Source organism: Barbus barbus (genome assembly GCF_936440315.1).
Source record: "Barbus barbus genome assembly, chromosome: 22".
Lineage (NCBI taxonomy): Eukaryota > Metazoa > Chordata > Actinopteri > Cypriniformes > Cyprinidae > Barbus > Barbus barbus.
Window position 1 is genome coordinate 27,184,090 of NC_136750.1, and position 6,838 is coordinate 27,190,927.

Sequence of the window (6,838 nt, forward strand, 5' to 3'; positions counted from 1 at the left end):
ACAAGGCTGAATATGAAGAATTGAGAAAACAACTGTGGATCCAAGCAAACAGGGAGGAGCTAAAGAAACCGCAGGCCTTGACTTACCGTACAGTGACTCAACAGATTGATCAAAACGCTAAGTCATTATGGAATATGGCTTTTCTCTATTGCACTAATGAACTACTTTTTGTAGTACGTCGGGAACACCAAAAGGATACATGTTGGCGAGTGTTAGCATGATGATCTTTACCAGGAGGATGCACTACTTTTGCAGTTTTATGGACCTACTAGAGCTTTCCATAAACAAGGAGAGGACCTTAAACCATCATATACACAGTAATGAGTGACTTTGTGCTTGAATGCTAGTTCAAAACTTCCTGTTGAGTCAGAGAGAAGAGGATGCCGCTCAGAGAGTGAGTGAGAGAATTCAGTCCCTCACTGGATGCGTTTGACATTGTAGAGGAGTATAAATAATGCAGATTTTTCTCCTCCTCTTCCTTCTTGTGCATTCCGAAGGAAGGGATTTACACACCTTTGTGCTTTGAATCCTTCGTTGGCATCGTTCTCGTTAAGCGACGCAGGATTGGTTCCGAAATGGGCATTGTTTTCAGCGTAACCTTCGATAAACAAGCTCAAATTAGACGTTAATAACCTCGTGAAATGGGCTGTTTAATTTGCGCTTCCTGTTGTTTTTTTGCTTTTATGTCTTTCTTTGTACCGATTGCGGACAATTATGTATGGATATGCTAATGGCGCTGTATTAATGAGGTTTGTATCGCTGGGATTCTCTTCTTTACTCCTGTGGGGGATCTTAATTTTACCTCATCTTTTTTATGTAAATGGATTATGCCAAAAAAAACTACACACACACACACACACACACACACACACATACACTAACACAAAAGGGGTGCGTCAAAGGAAGAGGGAACAAGGCAACAGTGGGAGGGGGGGTGCAGAAAATGGAGGATACGCTCCCTCAGCAGCAACAAAATGCAAGAAACTGCACAGAAATCTGAAAGGATCTTTCTCCTCAATGCACCAGGTACCAAGACGCAGGACAAATACATTGAATTTTCAATGTTTTTTTCTTTCTTTCTTGTAGATATTTCTGCTGCAGCAATCCTGCAATGGGGTGACAGAGACGAAGATGGGATTTACTAGATGAAAAGAGAGAGAGAAAGAGCAAGCGAGAGTGAGAGAGCGAGAGAATGGTTAATATCCTGCGCTTAATCATGGCACGTGAGATTGGCTGTATGCATATCTCATTTGCATCTCATTAAATTGCTCGTGCACCTGCAGAGAGAGGGGAGAGGGGCAGAGGACGGCACAACGACAAACGAGGGTGTAGTTTCAATAAGCAGACTGTTTCTAAAGCAGTTACTTTATTTTATGTTCAATTATAAGAGTATTTATATAAAAAAGCACGGTACACTGCACATTAAAAGGCTGTTTTTGGTCTTATTTTGTTGATGCATTCCATTTTTTCTATTTAATACCAATATTTTCTATGAATATTTAAAAAAATGTATTGCATTTGTTTTCTTTCATAAAAAGTGAATGATCTATGATGTATATCACATAATTTTTTATCACATAATGTACTAAGATATTCCATGCCAATGCTCTGCCAATGCATTAAATTCGGAAAAACACTCTCTAAGAGAATACAATTGAGAATTTAAGACATTGAGGCATAAAACAATCATATGTTTCAGAGGATGAAAAATCCAGCATCGGCCACCAGTTTAATGTATGCATGATTAGTATGCAGCTCTTTGCGTTCTTTAATAGAACTCAGGGTAAAGACTATTGTCTCTGATTCCAGGATGTGCCATCTGCTTGGCTGCAGAGACTGGCCTTCCTCTTTGTGTTTTGCACAATGGGCTATTCTACACTGGACATCCACACATAACTCAAATAAATCATGCCCCAGTCAACAGGCCACCAGAGGACCACTGCAATATTTTCCATAAAAGAAAAGAGAAGACTGCACGTGGCGTTGGGGAGAGATTAGGAAAATTAGAAATTTTCCATTACAGAAATATAATGACAAACACAGTTGGAGGACAGAAATAGGAAGGGAAGGAGAGGAGAAGAACAAGACTGGATGGAAAAGGGAAAGTGAAAGGAAATTAATAATTGCACTTTAAATATTACTCCCACTCACCACCTACGTTCATCATAACGTCTAAATATTTTGTAAATAAAGTGCAAAACAGCGCCCGACCTCCAGACCCAAGAATGGCCACTCTCCAATGTGACTTTAATGTAATTACTCAGTGACGGATATATTTAAATCTGTATGTAAACACTGGAGCAGCGAGGTCTACGTATGATAGAAATGTCTGCATCGATTACCCGCTATGAATGTGAAATGTTTAATCTCGTTAAAAATCTCATGCCTAAATTAGACTCCCTCAGCAGCTTTTTAAATTGGGCTATCCATCATATATAATGAAGAAGTGACAGAGTGTGTATGCAGGGGGTTCTAATATAATTTTTTTAAAAATATTCTCATATTAGCTCTGCTGTGGCGAATGGCACAGGCTAGCCGGTGATGTGGTAAACAATAAGACAGAAACCAGAAGCCAGCATAAGCCCTAATCCGAAGCTTTTGTATGGGCCGAGTCACAAAGCATTACTGAGGGACAAACGGTGCTTCAAGGATTTATTCTCTTTTAAGAAACCAAAAGAAAGGGGGTAAAAATAGAAAGAGGGAAAGACGTGGTGTTGGCCACCACCTGGTGAGATGTCATGTACGATTAAGTGTGTGTTTGTCTGGCACACTTCATGCTGTTATCAAGTGCGGACAGCTCAGCGCAACCACTACACTGCATACTTTTCTTATGCTAATGACTTTGCTTGGATAGACCCCTCCTCACTGTTGCTGTACATCTTTCCATCCTGTAGCATGCCCACCTGTGCCACTTTGTAAACCCTAAACTAACAGTGCTACCAGTCTTAAATCACTCAGCCTACGCAGGGTGTAGGGCAGGGGTTGGCAAGTAAGTTTGGCATCGGAGGTTTTGAGGGGGGAAAAAGACTATGTTCTCAGAATTGCGAGTTTATATCTCAGAATTATGACTTTTTAACTCGCAATTGCAAGTTTATATCACACAATTCTGAGAAAAAAATCAGCTGTCAGCTGAAAACATTCAGAAGGAACTAATTCCTTGAGAAATATAACTTCCCGCTCATGTCCACTGCAGTCATCATAGCCTTCAAATTCTTTCTGATTTGAGTGATCCTTTTCTATCTAGCTAGCTAAATATGTTTAACGTGAATTCTTGCTAAATATTTAGTTATATTACGGGTCGTTGGCATGAATTGTACTCGTGAATGGAGCGAGTGAAAACCATGACGCTCCGACTTTTAAAAAATCTGTTCCTCGCTCCATTCAAAATCACACCGCTCCACTCGGCTCACATACTCAGATTGTGAGTAACTGTTGCTGTCATGACAGATCTATTTCAGAACCAGCCGCTATCAAAATAATCTGGCTACGGACGCGGGCCAGATATTATTGCTGGCGGGCCACTTTTGGCCCGCGGGCCGCCTGTTGCCGACCACTGGTGTAGGGTCTCAAAACCATATAACCAACCTTCATACGCCAGACTCCCCAAGGTCAAAGGGTCAAAGATTTAGCATAATTTATCATATCAGTGCGAGATATTCACGGCAGCCACGCGTAGCCCGTTCATGCTCCTGCTGCCTCTGATTAGCATCTCATTTCACAGGCTTGATTCTTAAAAAGCCCTCCCTACACCCCCTTTCCACTAACATGATGGCTCAGTCCCTGCCCTGTAGAAACAGATGCTCACCCAAAATATTATACAGCGGCCGTGTCAAACTGACAGCGCAAACCACAACGGGGGGGAAAGTGTCTTAGTCAGCAAATGTTTGGATGTGGCATTCTGCGTTTCACAATATTACAAACAACATGCTCACATAACATCTTAGCATGTGTAAAATAGTTTTATGACTTAGATTGCAGTTAGGTTATGCTGCAGTACAAATTTCTTTTCATATATTTTATTTACATTATACAATATTTTATATTTTAAGTATTGATTATTGATTATCAATTTGTAAATGTTAACCTACACTACTGCAATTTCAGCAATATTCAGCAATATTTTTTTATTACTTTCAGCAATATTGTGAAATATTATTAAAAGTTTTATTATTTTAATATATTTTATAATGTTTATAGATGTATATAATGTTTATAAAATGTATTCCTGTGATCACAAAGATTCCTGAGCCATTACTCCAGTGTCGCATGATCCTTCAGAAATCCTTCTGACATGATGATTTCTTAAAAACAGGATTCTTTGATAAATCGCAATAATGTAAATGTCTGTACTGTCACTCAATTTTTTTTTTATCAGTTTCTTTCTTTTGAGTTTCTTTCAAAACAAATCTAACTTTATATAATTGCAAAAAAAAATTCTCCAAAGCATTTTAGTGACTTATCCTTCATAACCTACATGCCATACCCAAGGTTACATGTATAGCATTAAAGTCATTCATTATTTACTCACTCTCATGTCATACGGAACCCATATGATTTTCTGTCTTTTGTGGAACACAAGCTTTTTTCCCTACAATGACAGTTTGGGCAGTGGTAAAAAACAATACAAATATAAAAAAATGGCTGTGTTTTTGTATTTTGAGTCATTCACATATTTGACAGTATTCAAGTATTGCTGAGGCTTTGACAGAATGTCACTAAAGCACTTTTTTGGGGGGATAAAACTGCTAGAGCAACATCTCCCTTATGAGCTTGCCCTGGTTTCACAGCTATTTATTGTTACTTTGCAACCTGACTTTGTGAGAAAGCGATTCAGTAAGAGAAAAACCCACTCAGATGAATTTCTCTGCCACGTCGAGTAAAGAACTGCATATGGAACAGTGCAATGGAGGCTGTGTGAACATTAGTAACAGAATCTATTTGAGTTTATCGGAGAATCAAGAGCGCCGCAGACCTGTGATAGATGAGCAAATCTAGTCGGCCATTAAAAAGTCATTTCAGAGACAGATAGCCAGCAGGTTCCCCTCTAAATGTCTACTGCGGGAAAGCATACTTTAATGTCGCGTGAGAGAAAACAGAAACAATATAGCCTATTTCCAGAAATAGAAAGATAACAGGTGACGTCCTGCAGTTTTGCATCTAATGGGGTTCTTAAATGAAATACAGATAGAAGATGGCACGTATCCACGGCAGAATTTGCTGCTCCAATCTCTCTACGCTCCCATGCTAAGGGAGCTTTTTCTTAAGGAACATCGTAGTGGTTTTAATGAGTTGGAAGCGAGCACTAGCCGGTACTTTCTCTGATTCTGGGAGACCATTATAGCTGCCTCGACCTGCTTCACTGGAGAGGGACAACATGACACACAGTCAGTGAATCTCTTAATGACTCAACTGAAAAATAATGATAATGCCGCTACAGGCTAATCTTCTGTGAAAAACATTCATGAAATCTGAAGCCAACAATATCTATTTAACAAGAATCATTTAGATGAAAATTCATTATCGTCTTTGCTCTTAAAGAGGCTTGGTGATATTTTAAAATTACGACAACAACCTAACACGTTGGCAGCAGCCAGAGAAAGGTGCAGTGGATGTGAGGCTCTGTCTCTTTAAGAGGAAATCACAGCTCCGAGCTCATGAATAAAGATGAGCTGGACTTTCTCCGCATACATCATAGATCATGTATCAGCAGAGCCCATCTATCAGAACACAAGAGGAGCTGAAATGCTCATAACGGCCCTGCGCTGCCCAGCATTAAAACCAATGAGATGGGGGAAGGGTCTCTCTGAAGGTACCACAATCCACTTTGTTTCGAAACACGGGTGGGCTTGGCATTTAATGCAATTTTTCAAATGATCTCCGTGTTAATATGTCGACATGCAAAACCAATGACGCTATTGCATCTTCAATGTAGAAATGATTCTCCATTAAGCAGGCACACACGTGGTCTGCTGCACTATGCTGTTCAAAAACGCACGAGACGTAAGTAGTTTTGCATTCTCTCAAAGTGCCTTACAGAAAAGAGAAAAACGAGAAAACCACTTCAAGTCATCTTCCAAAGAACAAGCTTTCACGCACAAAAACGCCTGACGCATCACATTTAGCTTTGACGCCAACTATGCACGAGGCAGGATCTCCATATCCCATCCTGCTTTTTCATTTTAAAATCTGCTGCTCGAGAAAGATTCAATCTCTCTGATGCCATAAAAAAACACGGTCGGTTACAGCTTCTATTCACACAGGGCCGTTAATATTAATAATATCATCCTCACTCAGAGGAAACTCATCTGGCTAAATGTCACAAGTTTAATTAATGACTGGTCCGGGCTGACCTCGGCTGAGGAGGAGGGAGTCTTGCAGCCCCTAATGCCATGCAGGCAAACTGGAATAATTTAGCATGTTAAACGCAAAGTCAATTAACCTTCGTCGGCAGCCAATGCCGTGCAGCCCCCACTCGAACCTGCGTCGTTCTGTAGAATCATCTGCACCACGCCACCCTGATGAAGGGATACGCAGATGCTCGAGTCATTATAGGGAAATGGTTTCTGTTTTCTGCAAAGCCACGGACTAATTGTATAATAAAAAACAATTAGTGCGTATTGATTCGATTACGCCGTGATTTACCTCAGCTCGGACAGGATTATGATGCGCAGTACGGGTAAGTGCTATATGAACACGGCTGTGAAGCTCTTTGGGTGGCAGGTTTGGAATACCTCTGGAAAACACCTCACTCGAGTTCCCTTTTCCTGCTTTAAATATGCAGCAAAGCCTAATTAAAATATATGTCGATGCCCTGGAATAGTGGCCATAATATCGGTCT